A 19,223-nucleotide genomic window follows, 5' to 3' on the forward strand; every position below is an offset into this window, starting at 1 on the left:
GATACTGGAACCCAGTATCGGTGCGCGTCAAGACGTTTAACGTATCAACGTCCGGCGTCACCGCCTCTATCAGCCCATCAGACGGTTCTCGTCGCGTCTCGGTCCCGGACCGAGACTTGCGCAGCGTTTTCCGCTTGCGCCGTCTTCTTGTTGTGCGCAGCCCGGCTCCGCACAGTTGTTCTTCTGGTCCAGGCCCGGCCATGGACGGTTGTTCGCCGGCGGACCCTATCCGCGGGCGCGCGGTATCAAGCCCGGCTTGACCGCATGTTCCTTCGTGCAGCCCGGCTGCACGGTAATGTGTCCCTTCGCCGGCAGACCCTGTCTGCGGGCGCGCGATATCAAGCCCGGCTTGATCGCATGGCGCTTCGTCGTGCAGCCCGGCTGCACGACAGCATGCAAATTGCGTCAGTGCGGTACGTTTGCAACCGTCCGCACTGTTTGCAGCGTCAACTCCCGGAGTTGACACGCCTTCGTCACCTCGACGCCATTCATTGGCGGAGCCCCTCATGACCGAGGGTGCGTCGGCTCCCGGAGCCGACGCGTCGTTGTCGACCTGACCTCTTCGGGTCAGGGACTGTCCCATGCGTACTTGAACGCGAGTGTTGGTTCCCGGAAGCGACACATCTTCATTTTCCGACGTCGGCAGCACCGCCGACGTGGATCCCACTTGTGCGCATCCTCGCGCACTTCCTGGGCACTCCGGGACAGCAGCATAAAGCGCTGTCTCGACTGGTGAGCCGCGCGCACCTGCTGGTGCGTGCGCTGCGGTAACAGGGCCATCGCTCTCTGTTCCGCTGTCGCGTCCGAAGCGCACGAGCGTGCGCTTCTTCCAGTCTATCACCGGATCATGCCGTGCAAGCCACGGCATGCCCATTACGACGTCGAACTTATCGTCCAGGTCCAGGACGATAAAGTGTTCGACAAACACTCGTTGTTTGTACGAGAAGCGCACGTTCACGACGCGCTTCTCGGTCTTTACGATGGCACCTGTGCCAGTCGTACCTCCAGAAGACTTCGAGGTGTATCTACCTCCTCGAAGTCAAGTCTCGACAGGCTTCGCAGTCGAACAAAGTTGTTCGACGTGCCTGAATCTACCAAAGCTCGAAGAGAGTCACTCGCTCTCTTCGAGTAAATCTTCAAGATGACTAGGTTCGGCCTGTCATGTTGTTTCTTGCAGTGAGAGCTGGTCTCACTGGGGGCTGCAGTCCTCAGTGTCGCGTGCCCGATGCCGGCACGCGCGACTGCATTACCAGTAGGGCGCCCCGCGCCTACTGAATGTTCGCGTTTTTTGTTGGTCCGCGGCGATGCCTAGCATCGCCACGACGGCCACCTCCAGGGGGCATGGGAGCTGTGCACTGGCGTGCAAAGTTACCGATCCTTCCGCAACGGAAGCATCGCACGTTGCCTCCGTGCTGCTGGTAACCAGCAGTTGTTGCATTCGAGAGGTCCATTGGTTCTGGACCTCCCGTCCTCACTACCTGGCGCGGTTGCGGCATCGGTACATTTACATGGAGTTTAGCCTGCGGCAGGCTAAACTCTTCTTGCATGGCAAGAGTGACTGCAGCTTCGAGAGTACTCGGGTACTCTCGGAAGAGATAGGTCTTCACAGGCCCATCTCTAAGCCCTTTCATGAACGTGACGACCTTGGTCGCCTCGTCAATCGGGTTAGTCACGATAGTTGATACCAAATATCGTGCGCGCTGCGCGTAAGCATGGACATCATGCTTACCCTGCTGAAGGTCGAGGAACTCCGCCCTCGACCGGAATTCGTTTTGCGGGGGCTCAAACGCTTGTTTGAGCTCCTCCTTGAATACTTCGTACGTGCTGAAGCACGTAGGATCGGAGAGTCGGCGTCCATACGCTCAACTCCTTGCGCGTCCGCCAAGGCAGGACATGGCGAACGCGATCTTCGACAGCGGGTCGACGATGCGTCGAGCCGCTATGGCTGTGTCGATCTCGACAAGCCACCGGAGGAGAGGCTCGCCCTCTCTTCCCACGTAATTGCTTACGCTCAATTTCAATGATTGAGCACGCGGTGACGTCCCTGACGACGCCGTCACTGAGGAAGCAGCATCACGCTGCTCCTTCATGATGAATCCTAGAGCAACACCATGTTGCTCCGTCGGCGATAGCGTACGCAGCATCGTAGCTATCGCCGCTTCTCCAATGACTGTTGACAGTCATTGGAGGGCTTCCCACTCTGGGTCAGACAGGTGGGGGCAGTCAGCGCGTGCAACATGCGTTGCAGGCGTGTTGGAGCTCTCCATGGGCACCTCCGCGCTCATGGGGTTCTCGGCTCCGCGTTCGTACACCTCGTACGAACGTCAAGCACTCGGTCGTTGGACGGGCTACAAAGTGCTACCAGGTGTAGTGGGTCTAACTTGACTCACTACTTTTGCTTACACGTCGCGCTACGTGTATGAGGAAGCGTAGGTACTTAGTAATTACTCGGGTTAATTATATTTGAATACACAAATATAATTTAACTTTAGATAAGACTCCAAGTAGGTAGTTTAAGGTAAAATGAGAACTGTATTGTTTGTAAATTGATCTTCCTCCTAAATCTGCTAAAACTGTTTATCATCTATGAAAGGGGTTGACAGCGGCTGGCTGTCAGAGCACCGTCAATATGCACCTCTAATTGGTAGAAAGATGCTGCTTTCTACCAATAGGATCTTTGGGTAGGTGTGGACCACTCATTGTGGTGGCCCACTTCAATGTATCCATTGGTGTGACTTACACCAAGGCGAGGAAGTATCTAAAACTTTTAACAGATATCCTATCTGTTAAATTCACAAGTGGCTTGTAGCCACTTGTACGTGTAACCCCGTTACACGAGGTAACTTGTGAGGATTACCAGCGGTGGAGAAACAAAGATCACGTTCGTTGGGCTCTTCCCCCGCAGATTAGAACGGCCAACCAATAATTGCAACTTGGAAACTTCTGTAGCACTGATGTACACACAGGAAGATCTCTCATGCAAGTATTAACAACCCCGGTAGTGTTGTTATCCCAGTGGCCACGCGAGATGCTAATCCAGGGGGAAGACATGAAACATGTGAGTTTCAACCCCTTGAGGTGCTGATAATCAGTGAAACCATGCTCCATTCTTCAGCACTGGATCAGTTCTGCGTGGAATGGCTGGCAACAGAGCTCCCCGAGATCAATATCCATGTGGCCGGTGATGTAGCCAAATGGGAACGACTACGCAGACGTAAAATCCAATGCCTTAACCGGTCCAAGCCGGCAAATATCGGAAATGGTGAATGGTTCATTCTCCATCTCGCCCTAATCAGTGCAATGTCGTGGAACATAATGGAAGGAGGATCTGCCCAGGAAACTTGCCGGGGACGCCTGTATCCGGAAGATGCCCGAGTAAGAGACTTATGTCAGAGTGTGCTAACGACTGGGCGAATAGGTTGGACTGAAAACACTGAGGCAGAACCCACCGTAGATGCTGCACTATGGGGGTGAAAGCAATGGTGAAGATGGCTTAGATGGAGAAGTTATCCAATGGCCATCCCAGCCGCCTTCGCGGTCCTAAAGGCCCAAAGGGCCTCAGGATCTCCGCTAGACAAGTGCTGGTGTCAAGAAGGAGATCAAGATATGCTCGCGATGCGCTAAGGTCTCGAGTGGGCTCCACCGCGATTGCTCGAAACAAAGCTCACCGGCCACAAGTGACAAACGCGGCCATTCATACCAGCACCCTGTATTACTTTTATCATGTTCTGAACAGGCAAGAACGAACACGCTCAACAGAAAAGCAATTTCGTAAACACTAAGAGCGACTTCACCGAACGCAACATGGCAACTCTGCCCGAAATGCAAATTTCTCTAACCAATGGAAGAACAAGCCGATGCAGTCACCCATGGTCCACTGACACTTAACGTGAATGGGTGGGCCGGGGGAATTTCAAGGATATCGACGTGGTTTTAAGCCGTCCGCGAGCGACATGATCGCGGACTCAATGACATAGTGCTAGTACAGGAAACGCATTTGACTGTAACATTGGTGTATATAATCAAATCATTGATGGTGGTATCTTTATGCTCGGTGGACACACCGTTCTCTCATGGCACTACAGTACCAGCCCAATCCTCCAGTCAATATAAAAGTTGCGCAGATACACTATGTTGACGGTTTGTGATATATGCCAGAAATTTTTATAAGGTTGGTTGATATGTCAATATAAACTATAAGGTAAAAGTGTTGCTGAAACAGCGAATCGGTCGAAAACCTGCTGGTGTAGAGGCTCTCCATGCACCACACACATGTTATGTCGAACACAAATTACGTTTGATTGTGGTCGTTTTTCTAGACACAAGACTCTTACTGCTTGAGCGCCTGATTTATATACGTTCCAAAAGTTTATAATTTTTTATTGAATTAGTGAAGTATATATACTTCATGTTAGTTTTGCTGACAATTCCCAATGATTCCAACAGCGCTGCATTGTCGCGGGACTAACCTGGCTCCGGGCCGTCTCGCACCACATTAGGGAAGTGAGGAGGTCGACTTTGTATGGATTATCTACTTCTACTAAGCGATCCAAAGCAAGGAGCATTTTCTGCGATAGTACTTGCCTCTTGATACAATGGATAATGCTTTGATCCATCGGTTTGCACATTGGTCGTGGTGTTTGGCGGTGACTTCTCCACTCGCGTATTGTGGAGTATTAGACCCGTTTCATCGTGAGATGAAGTGTTTTATACCACTGGTAGACTACAGTATGGGGTGTGGCCTGATTTTTTTGCTCATCCCCAGTTCCTGATTTACACGAGGACTACGAGCCGAACCTTTCAAGTATCACAGGCTATTAATTGTATGTCCGTCACGGTCGATTAAAGTAGGCCCAGAAGCTTTTCCACTTATGATGGGAATACGTAACACCCCGTGCTACACACTTCTCACGAATCAGGTTGCGAACGTAAGCGATTCCGTGAACAGCCACCTTTTCCTTTTCTACGACAGCCAAAACATCTGACCCTCCCGATTCCATCGCGATCTGAATTTTCGGCGGCGGAATACGAAGTTTCTTCATCTGCCGACCTAGTGCCTGTTTAAAATGGAAGTAACATCCACTCACCTTGGCATTGGGGAATTGGGTCAACACGGCCTTGATTAATCCTGCCTCAAAGTCGCATATTACAGTGGAGGGGTTGAGCTCTTGATCGGTGGCTTGAATCACGTGGTCAATCGCATTCCAGTACATGTGAGACTCTTTCGAGCTGCATAGCACGTAGAAGGCCGGTAGAAAGCAGTCCAAGGCTTGGTCGTGGACCATAATCTCAACGCCTTGGTAAAACGGTTGTGGAACGCACCTAAATGTGCCATCCACAAACATACTGACGCCCTTGTACTTCAGCTTGTCAATAATCGCAGGATGGCCCCAGCCGATGAGGCGCTCAATCTTCGTACCGCTGCTCCCTTTATGAGCGTATACACAGTGAAACTGAAAGAAGCTCATAGTTGACCCTTGAACCAATGCCAAAGGTGGAACTTCGACGAAACCATGCATTGACCCACCAAAGTACTCACGCCGCGTTCTGTACACACGCTGGCGTACCTGGTCACGACTCAGGCCTTGCACAGCAACATTGTCGGCAGCGTAAAAAGTGTCACGAACACATTCCCACACACGCTCGGCTGGCATCGCAAGGTTTCGGAGAACCAGCTCGTCGACGGCGTCCTTCATCTCTTTTTCCACGTTACGAACGTTAGGTACAACATTGCCCTGGTGGCAAACATGAGCTCGAAAATTCGTAAACGCCATGTGCTCCACAGTAAAATCCACTCTGCCCTTGCATTTTTCCTTGCGCCGATAAATCTACAACGATAGGTAACCTTCCTAGATGATGTTCCAGCTTTTGTGTACTGAAAACCATTCAATCGGATGACGGACTTAAATTTCGTGCGCTGTGGCTCGCCAGATACCAGCAAGCCGGCCAAGCAGGATGTTTGGCTGTCAGGTGAAGTATCTACCAGATGCAAGCTTGACTGGGGGCCTGCATGCTGCCATCAGCTACGCAAGTCGACGATGTTGGTGACACGGGCAGATACGGCGAGAGGGACGGTGGAGTCGACGCCGGTACCATAGCGGTAGCTTGTGGAGTCGTAGTCTTGGAGTGCGATCGTGGCGATGATCACACAGGCAGCAGTCGGTGCGATGACGGTCCTGGTGTGGTGCATGAACCTGAAGATGATGCCGGTGATGGAGGCGATGGTGTGGGGGCAGCCGTGAACCATGAAGAATGCCGTGGTGCAGCTGGGCTGGCAACTACCGGTGATGCCGAGGCTGATGCATTCGACGCTTGTGATCTACCCACTCCCAAGCTAAGCTGTCGCTTGGTGCGAGGTCGTGCAGGTTCTTGCCGAACTACCTTCCGCACAGATCGGGTAGGCTTGGTCGTCTTGGTCTTTGTCATGGAGGTCGGTAGCTCTCTCTAGATTGGTGCAAATAGGAAAGTGGAGCAGGAGGAGGAAATGCACTAGTTCCTAGGCCAGTAAAAGTGATCCAATCACTTGTTCAAAGAAAAAGTACACCATGATCAAATCCAAGACCTGCCCTAAATAAGACCTGTTTAAAAATCTACCCATGGTACAGTCAAACCTGTTTATATGATCCTCCCTATTTGAGCCTTGCCATTTATTTGATGCAAGTTTTGTTGCTACCAAATACTTTACTTAGTTTTTGTATAACCGCTGTTTATATGTATACAAGGTATATGAGTCACATTTTGGAGGACCAATTAGGTCTAACCTGTTTATTTGATTCACACTGTTCACGACCACACACTCTTCAAAGCCCCCACTGCTCAACGCCCAACGCCCAACGCAAGCCCCCTTCCCTCGCAATGTCTCCTCGCACCTGTCTGACGCTAGAACAAAAGCTCCAAGTGCACCTAAAGCTCAAGCAGAATCCTGGCATGAACAACCCCAGATGTGATAGTGGACGAAGCAGCAGGAAGTGATGCAGTGTCGCAGGACGAGCAGGAGGAGGAGGAGGAGGATCAGAAACCCACAATTCAACCTGCCATCGCTCTGAGACACTACATGGAGCTGTCTGCATTTCTGCTTCAATGCGGAGAGCAGACTGCTAGAGAACGAAGAGCTTTACAGACCGTGACCGCTTTCGTTCGGGAGACTACGGTGAAGGCAAAGCGGCAGCGAATTATGCGCGATTTCTTTACGTGCACCACATAATTTTTTTTAACTGAGTCCATTTTATATGAGTCATTGTTGTAGATGGCCACCAACGGGGCCTCATATAAACAGGTTTGACTGTATTGACATTGCTACAATCTTGACTCCAATATATATTGACCACTCAGCCGAGGCGCTCGCGCTCCACACATGCATTGGTGCCCTGCCGTCCGGCACCGACGCCTCCCTGCTGCCTACTGCGACAACAACTTGTCGATGTGCTGTTTGATGTCGCTCATCGGATGGTTGTAAGACGGCGGGAGCGCGGTGCACTGCTTGCGCGAGAAGAAGCGAGCTAGGTCCCTCTGGTAGTTGTAGAAGATGTGTTCCCGAAGCAGCAGCGGGTCCTTCTCCACTGGCAGACTCCAGTTCGGGAACACCTTGTCGAACTCCGAGAAGCTGAACCATTTCCCATCGGAATGTTGGAATTTCCGCCCGTTATTTACATTGAAGCTGCAACTGCAAGGCACGAGCTCATTGGTTTTCACATTGTGACTCCCAACCAGCCCAACGGGCTGGTGATAGGAGTCGTGCCGCTTCTCTTCCTCATTTGTCACATGACCCAACTCGCGAGTGCAGGGGCTCTTGCATATCGGACACAGCTCGCCGCAGCGAGGCATCACACCACGCGTTGCACCGTGGGCGCGATCTTTGATGTAGGCCAAGACGCCTTGGCCCACTTCGACGATCCGTTGCTGTGATTGATAAGTCATGAGGTCGATAACATCCAGCATTGCCGTGCACACGAAATATTTGTTCCCGGGATCGAAGATCTCAGCGGACTGCTCGCCGCAGTTGAAGTTGGGATCACTAGCGTCGGGCATAGTCGTCAACAAAGAGTTGGTCGCAGCGGTGTGGAGGTACTCGCGGGTCTTCGACTTCAGAGTGCTCAGAAAAGTCAGTGCACAGTCCTTCTTCACACCCGCAGCACTCCTGGCGGCCGCGCCTATGCTTTCCTTCAATGCCTCTTTGTACGCCTCCAGTTTCTTAGCGCTGTATCGCATCACCTCGAGATGGATCAGCTTAGTCACAACGTTCTCAATGTGGTCTTTAGGGTGGCGGATATTATCCAAAGCCGTCTTGACATCGTTCAGCTCCAAATATTCCACCAGAGAGTTGTCAACCAGCGCCTGCATCACGTCTGCGTTTGCGACCCAGCGCTGTCCCTTGAGTGTTGTGCCGACGATAGCTATGAGCTCCTCCTCAAAGGATTTCTGCATGTTCTTCGACAGCCAGTCGCAGACGGATGCCTTGAGCAAGTCCATGCCCTTCCAGCCCTTGCCAAGATTTTCAAAGTAGCTTTTCATTTGAGGCCGGCAAGTCGCGAACCTGGCGGCGATACTGTTCTCGCGGTCCCACCTTCGCTGGATCTTCTTGAGGTCTGTACGTATTAATTCCGCCACGCTCATGAACACCTGCTTCTTCATCGCATCGGACACTGACATCTGACTTTCCGCTTCCACGAGTGCAAATTTGGCCAGCTGGGTGCATTTGACAACGATGCCGTCGCTGTATTGTGTAACGCTAGCAAGGGTCTGCCTCACATCCCGCTCGATAGAGTTTTGAAGCGACTGCAGCTTGCGCTTCTGGCTGTTCTTATACGAGAGTAGATTGATCCAGGACAAGAGAGACGGCGATTTGGCGGCGGAGTATCCACTCGACCCGCCTTCCATCATCCACGACACATCTGTGTTCCGGGCGAAAACTTTGTTCTCGTGTCGAACCACCTCTTTGTGGAATGGCGGGTGATTCGCATTCGCCTCGTCAAATGACGCCGATTTGGCGGCGGAGTATCCACTCGACCCGCCTTCCATCATCCACGACACATCTGTGTTCCGGGCGAAAACTTTGTTCACGTGTTGAACCACCTCTTTGTGGAATGGCGGGTGTTTCGCATTCGCCTCGTCGACCAGCTTGTTAAACAAGACGTTAAACTGCTGCTGCCGCTGGTGCGGGGTAAAGTGATTGAATCCGCCGGTCCTGAAAATGCGGTTCGCTTCGTCTCGAAGCTTCTTCTTGTATCCCTCCACGAGCGACTCGTACAGGAAGATGTTGTTCACTTGTCCCTCTATCAGCCTACGCCAATGTGCGGACTGGTCTGCCTTGTAGCGCGTCCATCTGCTCAGTTGGTCCGTGCTCCATTTGCTAAAGCGCTTGTCCTCCAGGATCGCGTTAACCTCCGTTTCCAGTTTCCCGAGGTGATCCATCATTTCCTCGATCAGCCTGTCATCGTATTTGATCGTCAGGTCTGGGACGTTGACTGTTTTGTCGTTCTTGTCGTTCTTGTTGTCGGCGTCCTCACGAATATCCTTCGAGATGATGTCGAAGGCCGTGCTGTACTGCGAGGTCAGCTGCTGCGCGCACTGGTCGATTCTGTGCACCAGGATGTCGTAGTTGATCCGTTCGTAGGCTGCGACGAAGTTTAAGTGGAAGTTCGAGCGTTCGATGCACTTCCACACCATCGTGATGTACTCGCTGAACTCTTCCACACTGCGGGCTTTCCAGTTCTGTCCGCCGCACACGCGGCGATGGATGTGCTCGCGGAGATTCAGCAGCCGTCTGCCGTAGTCCGGAAGCGGGGCGTCGCGCGGTGGGTGAGACTCGGCCTTGATGGTGCCCAGCACCCGGGCATCGCTCTCCTCGTCGTTGGCCACGTCCACGTTGAGGTCGTGGAAGACTCCGGTTGTGCGGATACCGGTAGATGATCTCCGACCGCCTTCCTCGAGGTGGAGGCCATGACGGATCTCCTCCACCTTCCTAGCGTTTTCATTCAGCTCGCGCATCAGCGTATCCACGACGTTCTCGAGCTTCGACTTCTCTGCTAGGTCGATCTGGTTGAACACAAACAGAAGCTTTGATGGGAGGTGACCGCCGTTCTTCTGTGCCGTCTCGGACTCCAGGTAAGCTGAGAGGACGATGGGCAGGATCTCGTTGATAGTAATCGTGGACTCGCCCTTCGTGAGTATGATGGTGGCGTCAGCCGGGAGGATAGCGAACGTGGCCATCCGGTTGTCTCTCCAGACGCTGTCTTCGGTACCGATGTACTCCGGAGCTCGAATGCCCTCCGTGTCCAATAGCAGGATGTACTCGTACTCTTTGCGGCTCTCACACTTCAACAGCTGCATGCTGACGCCCCTCGTGCAGCGCGACACGCTTGTTCGCAGGCGAACGCCAAACATGTAGTTCAGGAGGGTGGACTTCCCCGAGGACTGGACGCCCATCACTGACAAGACCAGCACCCGAGCCGCGCCGAGCTTCCGGTGCAGCTCTTTCAGGACGCCTCGAATCCACGCCAGGTTCATCATACCCGCGTCACCATCCATGAGTTCGAGCGAGAAGCCGTCAAGGAGGTGCTGTGCCGCAAACCCAGCTAAGTAGCCCCGGTTCTCCGGGTCCACGATGTACAGGTGCGACAGCTCACGCCACAGGTGCTCCATGGTAGTAATCTTCATCTCCCAGGCGCTGAGGCGCTGAGCCAACACCTCGCAGTTGGCCTTACTGCGGTCGCTGTGCCATGCGTTCCGCGCATCACGATACGCCTTGCGCGCGCTGACGCCCTGCTCCTCGCACTGCTCCGCTAGCCAACGCTCGAGGTCGAGCAGGGTGATCATCCGAGAAGCCGCGTTCTCGATCCTCAGGATGTCTTTGAACAGCATGATGATGTCATGGCGGTCGATTTCCGGTGCGAGCTCCAGACGCTTGCGCTGGAAAGCTGCGATCGTTGTTTGCTGGCTGGCCATCTTCATTGGGTCGCTCTCACGTTGGGCCGCGATCACCTCGTGAGACTCTCGCGCGAACACAAGCTGCAATTGTAGCTGAGACCGCAGGTCGGCGAAGGCTGTCGTCGCCTTGATGGCACCAAAGTCGACCTGAGCCACGTGCCACGTGATGTGAACCTCGCTCGGTTGCATTTTGACCAGCGGCTCGCGCTCTCGCCTGCCTCGGCTCTCCTCGAACTCATCCAGTAGCGACTCTGTGATCATTGCGACAGACGTCGTGTATCTGCATCGCAACGACTCCACGAATACCGGGTCGTGCTCGCTGCTCTCAACAATCGACTCTTGATCAGGGTCGGCAAAACTCCACTTCACTATGGCGCCATACCGCAGGTTGATGTCACAGTTGCTATTGCCACTGTTGCTTCCAGTGTCCAGCACAACTATATCAGCAAACATCTCGATGAAGCTCCTCAACGGTCTGTAGTCCCCCACGATGTGCAGCAGGACCACCGGGACGTAGTCTCGCTGGCCTTTCTCCAGAAAGCCCCAACCGATCTCAGCTGCTGTCTCCGTCTTGGTGAGCTCCACCTTGTTCTTGCAATCCAGGGCGTGGAGCGACTGGACATGGAACACCGACTCGACCCAGTCCTTGGATGTGCTCTCCTCCTTCACGCGGTCCGACAGAACCACGACGCGCATGTGCGACGTATCCGTCGCCAGGTTGGCCCTGACGATATCCTCTCCATCATGGCCAACAGCGGAAGTCACCAAACCAAGTGGCGTGAGGTCACAGTGAAACGGTGCATCGTCCTTGGTCGAGCTGGTTGGGATAATGAATGGCACGAGGAAACGTCTCTCCAAGAGCAATCGAAACACTTCCGAACGAGCCGACGTGTCTAGAGACAGAAGCAGCCGCACAGCAGCGTCAAAGACGCTCTCACCCCTGGGTTGCTTGCTGGTGTCTGAGGCCTGGCGGAACTTCGCAGCCCGCCTGGTTCGGGGGGCTCGACGTGCTTCCGGTTCAGGCTCGTTCCAATCGTTTACTGTAGTCTGTCCCCGTGTGCTCGGATACAGCGAGCAGTGAACATCCAGGCGGTGCATGAGTACGTGGAGGATACAGCTCTGCAGGTCTAGGGTCCGGTCAAGAGTTGGTCGATCGACGCGGACGTAGCTGTACGGCAGTCCATCCGACCCCATCGCACCAGTTTCAAACACGAATCGAGGGGTGTCGTCTGGCAGCGCAATCTTCTTGACGGGGGGAGGTTGCACGACGTGCTCCATCTCCGTTATGAGCGCCTTGAGGCTGTCACCCATCAGTAAGAAGGAGAAGCCGTCCCGACCGCACCAGAACTTCGACGCCACCTCCGCAAGTTGGTCACGAAGACTCGACGTATCGGACGTCTGCCACAAATTCAGTGCGAGTACGCTCCCGACTCGCTTTGTGAGCAACCCAAAGTCACCTGGCGCTGCCTGCATCACGGCGTCGGCAATGCTCTTCACCGTCGACGGTAGGTCGCTGAGCGACACCACTGGAGCTCGCCAGATCTGCAGCTCCGTTTCGACCGGATCGGACGCAACGGCACTGGATCGGATGTCATTCAGCACCCCCTCCAGCTTCTCATCCACCTTCACCGGCGGCTCAGCGTCCAGTAGCTTCACCTTCATGGGAGTATCCAATACAGCAGCAAGAAACCGTAGTGCTGGGAGAACATTGGGCGCAGTTGGCTTTGAGGCCAGGCTGGAAAGGAACTCCGGGAACGCGCCGTCCCGCATGTATGCAGCCACCACAAAGGTTCCGAACTGGTAGTCAAAGCGGAACATGGCTGAGAAGGCGCCCTCGATCACTTTGTAGAGCATCTGCGGGTTGGCATTGTCGAGACAGATCAAGCTCACTTCGTCGACTTTCTTGCTCACCTGGCGCAGGGACTGCTCTTTGTCCGACAAGAGCTCCCACTCGAGCGACTTCGACGGGACCCAGTCACGGATCTGTGCACGATACAGCAGGTGCTGGACGTCGGGGAGGAAAGCCAAATGCTGCGCGTTCTCAATCCACGCGGCACGTAGCAGCTTCCCGGCTTGCTCGATAGCCTTGCACTTAGGCCCAGGCGAGTCCGCAGACGGTGACATGAGGTCCCACACAGGCACCAGGGCCTTCGGTGTGCCGCGGTCGATCAGGAACCACGAAAGGTTGTTGGTCGCGAGCACCTGCGAGAACAAGTCGTAATTGCTGACGTTGGGACCGGTGCACTCGATCCGTGTCGTCGCCGTGTACGACCGCTTCTGGTCCACGCTCCCGGTCACGCTCCCAGCTGAGTTGAACGAGCGCTTACCTCCAGACGCCGTGACGTCTAAGCCCCAGCACCCGCCGCCGAGCCCAGCGGAAGTGTCAGTCTCCTTTGCGAGCACTCTCTCGAGTTGTCGCGATTCGACCTCTTCCTCGGCGCGTATCTCAACAATTTTCCAGAAGATGCCGCCGAGGTGCTGCGTTCCGCTGGGCACGTGAGACCCAAAATCTTCCAGAAAGCACCGCGCCTCAGCGAGCGTAGTCACGACCAGTGCCGCGCTCTCCGCCTCTCTCGACAGCTTCATCTGCTCCTGCAAGATCTGGAATGACTTGACTGGCACGACACCATACGTCATGCTCACGGCTGTAGTAGACCGCCGCGCCGTCTCCGTCGTGTCTTTCGAGAGTCGCTGCTTCCCTCTCGAGTGGCTCACCTCTCCGTGGAAGCCCCAGCCAGACGCCTGCAGCGCACCCGTGATCGTTTCTCCGCATGACTTGATGGACGCGCGGTAGTTGTCCGCTGCCTCGATGCTGCTGTGCACGATCGACTTCACCGCGGCACTCATACCTGGGCCCAGTAGCGGGCAGTACTCGGGTGTGCGAAGCAGCGGCCTCTCCGCCTTCTTGCCGAGCTCGCTTGCGGAGTACCCGAACGAGACTCCATGCAGAGCTAGCCTCGCGCTGGCCCTCGAGATCACGACCTCGTCGCTCTCGTGGTCCCCGGTCTTGCTGGCAAGCGCAGCCTCCGTGCGCTCGAGCACGTTTCCCAGTTGCATGAGGCTGTCCGACAGCAGTGCGGGGTCCTGCACCCGCTCGACGGTCGAAGACCACTGGCTGAGGCCCAGCGACGTCAACGCGGCGTCCAAGGCTCGGGACACCTTCGAGTCCGTGCTCGCTCCACCTGCGGCCACGTCGTTCCTTACAGAGGTGACCAAGGCGCACGCCTCCTTCGTTTTCGAGAGTAGATTCTGGCGCTTCTGGGCCGCGGAGTCGCGCTCCGCCCCGCCCACCGCGCTCTCTGTCGCCCATAGGCGCCGCAGCTTGGTCTTGTTCCCGTCGCTCAGGCCGTGCTGCAGCTCGACTAGCTCGCTCTCCTTCATCGACTCCAGAGTCTGAAAGCCGCTGTCGGCGAGTCGGTCAGCGACACCAGGAGGGAGTCCGAACGCCCTCACCTTCTCACGGAGGTCGTGACCCTCACTCCAGACCGTCCACACAGCCTCCCTCTCAGCCTCGCTCGGCGGAATGGCCACCTGCATCATCAGCCCCTCCAGCGTCGACCACTTGCACTGCCGAAGCACGCGCTTGGTCGGACACTCGCGGCACAGCTTGTCCAGCCACGCGGCCGAGGTGGCGATGGAGCCGGCCTCGACGATCGCGCCCCGGGTCTCGAGTTTCGCAGTGAGCGCCGCGACCACGGCCGGTTCCAACCTGCCCTCGACCGCTCCGACCACGAGCGCTCGGGCGACAGTGTTCACATCGCACACGCGGCCACAGACGAGCAGCGGGGCGATGTCCGTCATCCGTAGCTGCCCCAGCAGCTCCGCGAGCTCAGGCTCCAGGACTGCGAGTCCGGCAGCCGTCAGTAGCTTCTTCTCGTCCGAGCTGTGGGGTTGCCCCGGATCGCTCTGCAGCTCCCGCACGAGCCTCGCCAGCTCCACGGGGTCCCTGGGTGCCGCGTTCATCGCAGCCTGGAGACTCTCCGAGAGGGTCTGGCGGTCGGCGTCTCCGGGCATGGCGTTTGTTTCGTGCTTAGTGATAGTTCGAGTGGCTGCGGGTCGTGAGGCGAATCGCGGAATGGGAAACCCGAACGGCGGCCGTCGGCTCATTCTCCATCCAGAGGTGGGTGTCCTAGAGGAGCAGTAGTAGGTGGGTGTCCTAGAGGAGCAGTAGTAGATGGGTAGCGCGCACCCAGTGGGCACATCCTACAGACCGAGGGGTGAAGTTTTAAGCATGAACTGACACTAAACTACTTTAGATCTCAAAAAGAAAGTGCGTGCCAGCGCATGGCTGAACGTCACAGCGTATTTTTATATCGTTAATTTCTGGTCGATAAAACGCAATTTGTCGACGCAGTTCGCTCGAATGTAGCTATTTGGGGTCCTAACATTTACCTAAAAGTATCATCTTAATCGGGGTATACGTCCAAGGAGAGAGCTGTAGTTTGACTTACTACAGTCAAACCTGTTTATATGATCCTCCCTATTTGAGCCTTGCCATTTATTTGATGCAAGCTTTGTTGCTACCAAATATTTTACTTAGTTTTTGTATAACCGCTGTTTATATGTATACAAGGTATATGAGTCACATTTTGGAGGACCAATTAGGTCTAACCTGTTTATTTGATTCACACTGTTCACGACCACACACTCTTCAAAGCCCCCACTGCTCAACGCCCAACGCCCAACGCCCAACGCAAGCCCCCTTCCCTCGCAATGTCTCCTCGCACCTGTCTGACGCTAGAACAAAAGCTCCAAGTGCACCTAAAGCTCAAGCAGAATCCTGGCATGAACAACCCCAGATGTGATAGTGGACGAAGCAGCAGGAAGTGATGCAGTGTCGCAGGACGAGCAGGAGGAGGAGGAGGAGGATCAGAAACCCACAATTCAACCTGCCATCGCTCTGAGACACTGCATGGAGCTGTCTGCATTTCTGCTTCAATGCGGAGAGCAGACTGCTAGAGAACGAAGAGCTTTACAGACCGTGACCGCTTTCGTTCGGGAGACTACGGTGAAGGCAAAGCGGCAGCGAATTATGCGCGACTTCATTACGTGCACCACATAATTGTTTTTAACTGAGTCCATTTTATATGAGTCATTGTTGTAGGTGGCCACCAACAGGGCCTCATATAAACAGGTTTGACTGTATTCGTATGAAACCCTTCAGAAGTCGATGAAACAAGTTGGCCTAATAGATCACCAGTAATCTGACCAGGGATTCCAATCTTGGCCTTTGACCAACGAGGCAAGATGAAGAGTGACTAAACTGTTGTCTAGCCTTGGAACTCCAACGAAGAAAAGTGCTCTTCTCTACGTCCATTCTTTGAACGAGACTGGAACCTAAGCTAAACTTACATCGCATCCCAAAGCTTCGCTAAACTACCGTCGTTAATTAAGAACGTCCTCACGCCCGTCAGCCTGCGCAATATGGTTGTGCGCTTGCGAAGCTGCTACACTGACGGTCACTCAGTCATCGCGGGCTTAATAGAGCGCGAAGTCTTGAACGTGAGGGGTTGGTCATCTTGGCGTCGGTCAATTTTAACAATCAGCAGGGATAACCACTCTATACGCCTTGACTGGCCATGGTCTTGTGTGGCAAACGCCGAGCTGATAGCGGAAACCGTAGCGCTCACCTCTATATCGACCCCATACCGAGAGAGTTCCCTCCGAAATCTTTCGAAACGGCGGCACAGTGAACCTGCGCTCAACGCGTACCCTAACTACTTCTAGATCTCTGGCGACGGGTTGGTTCGTACCCACTGGTGCCAGTCAGACATCCATTGGATAGTGGAGACTGCTGGACGATCCCAGCAAATATATCTTGAACCAATGTTGTTGCAGACAAACGTATTGGCGTCTGTCTGCAACGACATGTGAATGAATCAACACCATAATTTACGTGCAACTTTTGGATATTCATATCCTGTGAATAGTCTGCATTGGGAGAGGTCCGTCCGTTTGGCTGACATGTATTGCTAGGGGCGATACCCCCCTAAAATAAACTTTGCTTCAGCTCAAACCTATCCTTTAACATACAAACTACTATTACGCATGGAAGTACGAGATGAGCACTTAGATCCCGCAATCCGTGGACAAACATGTAGATCTGGAGCTTTTGCGCCCCTTCTAGTGCATCACCGTTTGTTCCTCCGCCAACACTGTCACTTGAAGACTGCTCGCTTGTGTCGTCTCTCTCTTTCTCTCTATCTCTCTGGGCTGTTCTCAACAGCATCTTCAACAAAACGGATCGAATAAATTCGAATAAATCTAATCTATATATCAGCAGTTCTAAATACCCAAGCTCCGTTTCTCTACCTGGCAGTCGGTTCACTGTCGCGCTCCAGCCTAGCCCTCATGCTCGTTGACACAATCCGAGGATGAAGCAGTGTCGACGTAAACAGCGTTCCACGCGACGGAGTTTGTTCTTTTCGTAGATACTGAGGTGCTGGCGCGACGAGACCATTGCTGTACTCCTGATCGTGTTTAAAAGTGACCCACGTGTCACCCACTTCTCTTACAATGTGTAGTTTTGGTTTGGCGGGCAGCTCTCTTACACTCTTACAGCCTAATAGCCGTTTTGACTTGATTTTACTATAGTCACGACTTAGGATCTCACGGAAGCGCTCTAATAGTCGACTTTCTCTTATAACCGGCGCCACTATAGCCGGTGGTCTCTGTAGTGACCCTGGCATTATTCAGGGATGGCTACGCAATGTCACTCCCCTGAGTAGTGACCCAACCCCTAATTTTTCAAGCGACTGGGTGGGGTATTATTGAAGGGGGTACTATTAAAAGGATGGGGGTACGAGAACTCGGGTCTCGTCGGCACCAGAGTCGAGCTTGGGGTCTGGACGCAGCAACTTAGAGTAGGAGGTGGTTGGCCACTTGAGCTTCAGGTTGGGAATTCAAAAGTGAGTGAGGTCAAGTTGTGTTGCATCGGGGAAAGCCCGCAGGCGAAAACCCCTTTTCGGTACTCAGTGACTACTTCGGCTCGCTCATCGAGCAAGAGAGGACCAACGATGGCCAGGATCCCTCCCAGAGATCCCCTCAGAGACTTTCTCGGATCCATCCTTCTCTCTCATAGTCACAACCACTCACAACTAGTGCTCCTTTTCATTCATTGGTATCTAACTGGGATGACACTGGCATCAACGGCCCAATCTACTGCTAACATGTAGAACTCCTGCCGTCGATGTCTCGTACTCCCACTTCATCCCATGTTCGATCCATTCCACATGCAAAACATGCATTGTGCCACCAGTCCCATCTGTCATACCTTGGTAGCATCGAACCTTCAAGCCTTAAACGTCTTGCATCTCGATATGTTCGGCCGTCTCGACAGCATCCACCATCTCTCAAGCATCCGTCACGTCTTCGATGTTCAATCGGCTCCGCTGGCGCTCAAACTCAGCCGGACCCAGCGCCTTGGTAAACACATCTGCGCAGTTCTCAGTACTTGATACGTAAACGACATCCAACTCCTTCTCTTGGACGTACTCGTTAATGAACCGCGCGTGCTTTGCCATGTGCCGCACTCGTGACGTGTTGCCGTTGTTCGCCACTACCGCAATCGCACTCTGATTGTCACAGTAGATCGGCACTTGCAACGTCCGCTCACCGAAACCCAACTCCAACAGGAGTTCACGAGCCCACACCACCATCTTGCTGCATTCGCAGCAGGCGACCAGCTCTGAGCTGCAGGTGTCTTCCGTCACACGCCGTTGACCATGACTTTTCCACATCCACATGTTGCCATGCAGACGCAACATGTAGCCTGTCACCGAGCGGCTTGTGTCCGGACACGATTGGTGATCAGCGTCACAGAATGCGTCCATTGCTGGGAACCCAGGCGTAAATCGGTACACCAATCCCATCTCCTTCGTCGCCAGTGCATAGCGCACTACTCGCTGTGCGGCGCGGTAGTTCTCGACGGTGTACGCGCTCGTGTAACGTCCAAGGGTTTTCACAGCATTTGCCAAGTCGGGACGAGTGCACACCACCAGGTACTGGAGGGAGCCAACAATCTCCCTGTAGGGCAGCTTCGGATCGTTCATCTTGGCTTCATCCGTCTCAATTTTGCTCATCCTTTCATGGTGAAACTGCGGTGAACGAACAGGCTTCGCCGATCCCAGGCCAAACTTTTCAGCAAGACGTTCAATATACGCAGTCTGTGATAAGCATACCATTTTCCCAGGTTTGTAGTTTACTTCCATGCCAAGCAGGTGTCGCACCCGACCGAGGTCCTTCAGCTTGAACTGAGCTGCGAGCTCTGCAACAACCTTGTCGATGTCGCTGGTCAC

This window comes from Phytophthora cinnamomi (genome assembly GCF_018691715.1).
Source record: "Phytophthora cinnamomi strain GKB4 chromosome Unknown Contig0, whole genome shotgun sequence".
NCBI lineage: Eukaryota > Oomycota > Peronosporomycetes > Peronosporales > Peronosporaceae > Phytophthora > Phytophthora cinnamomi.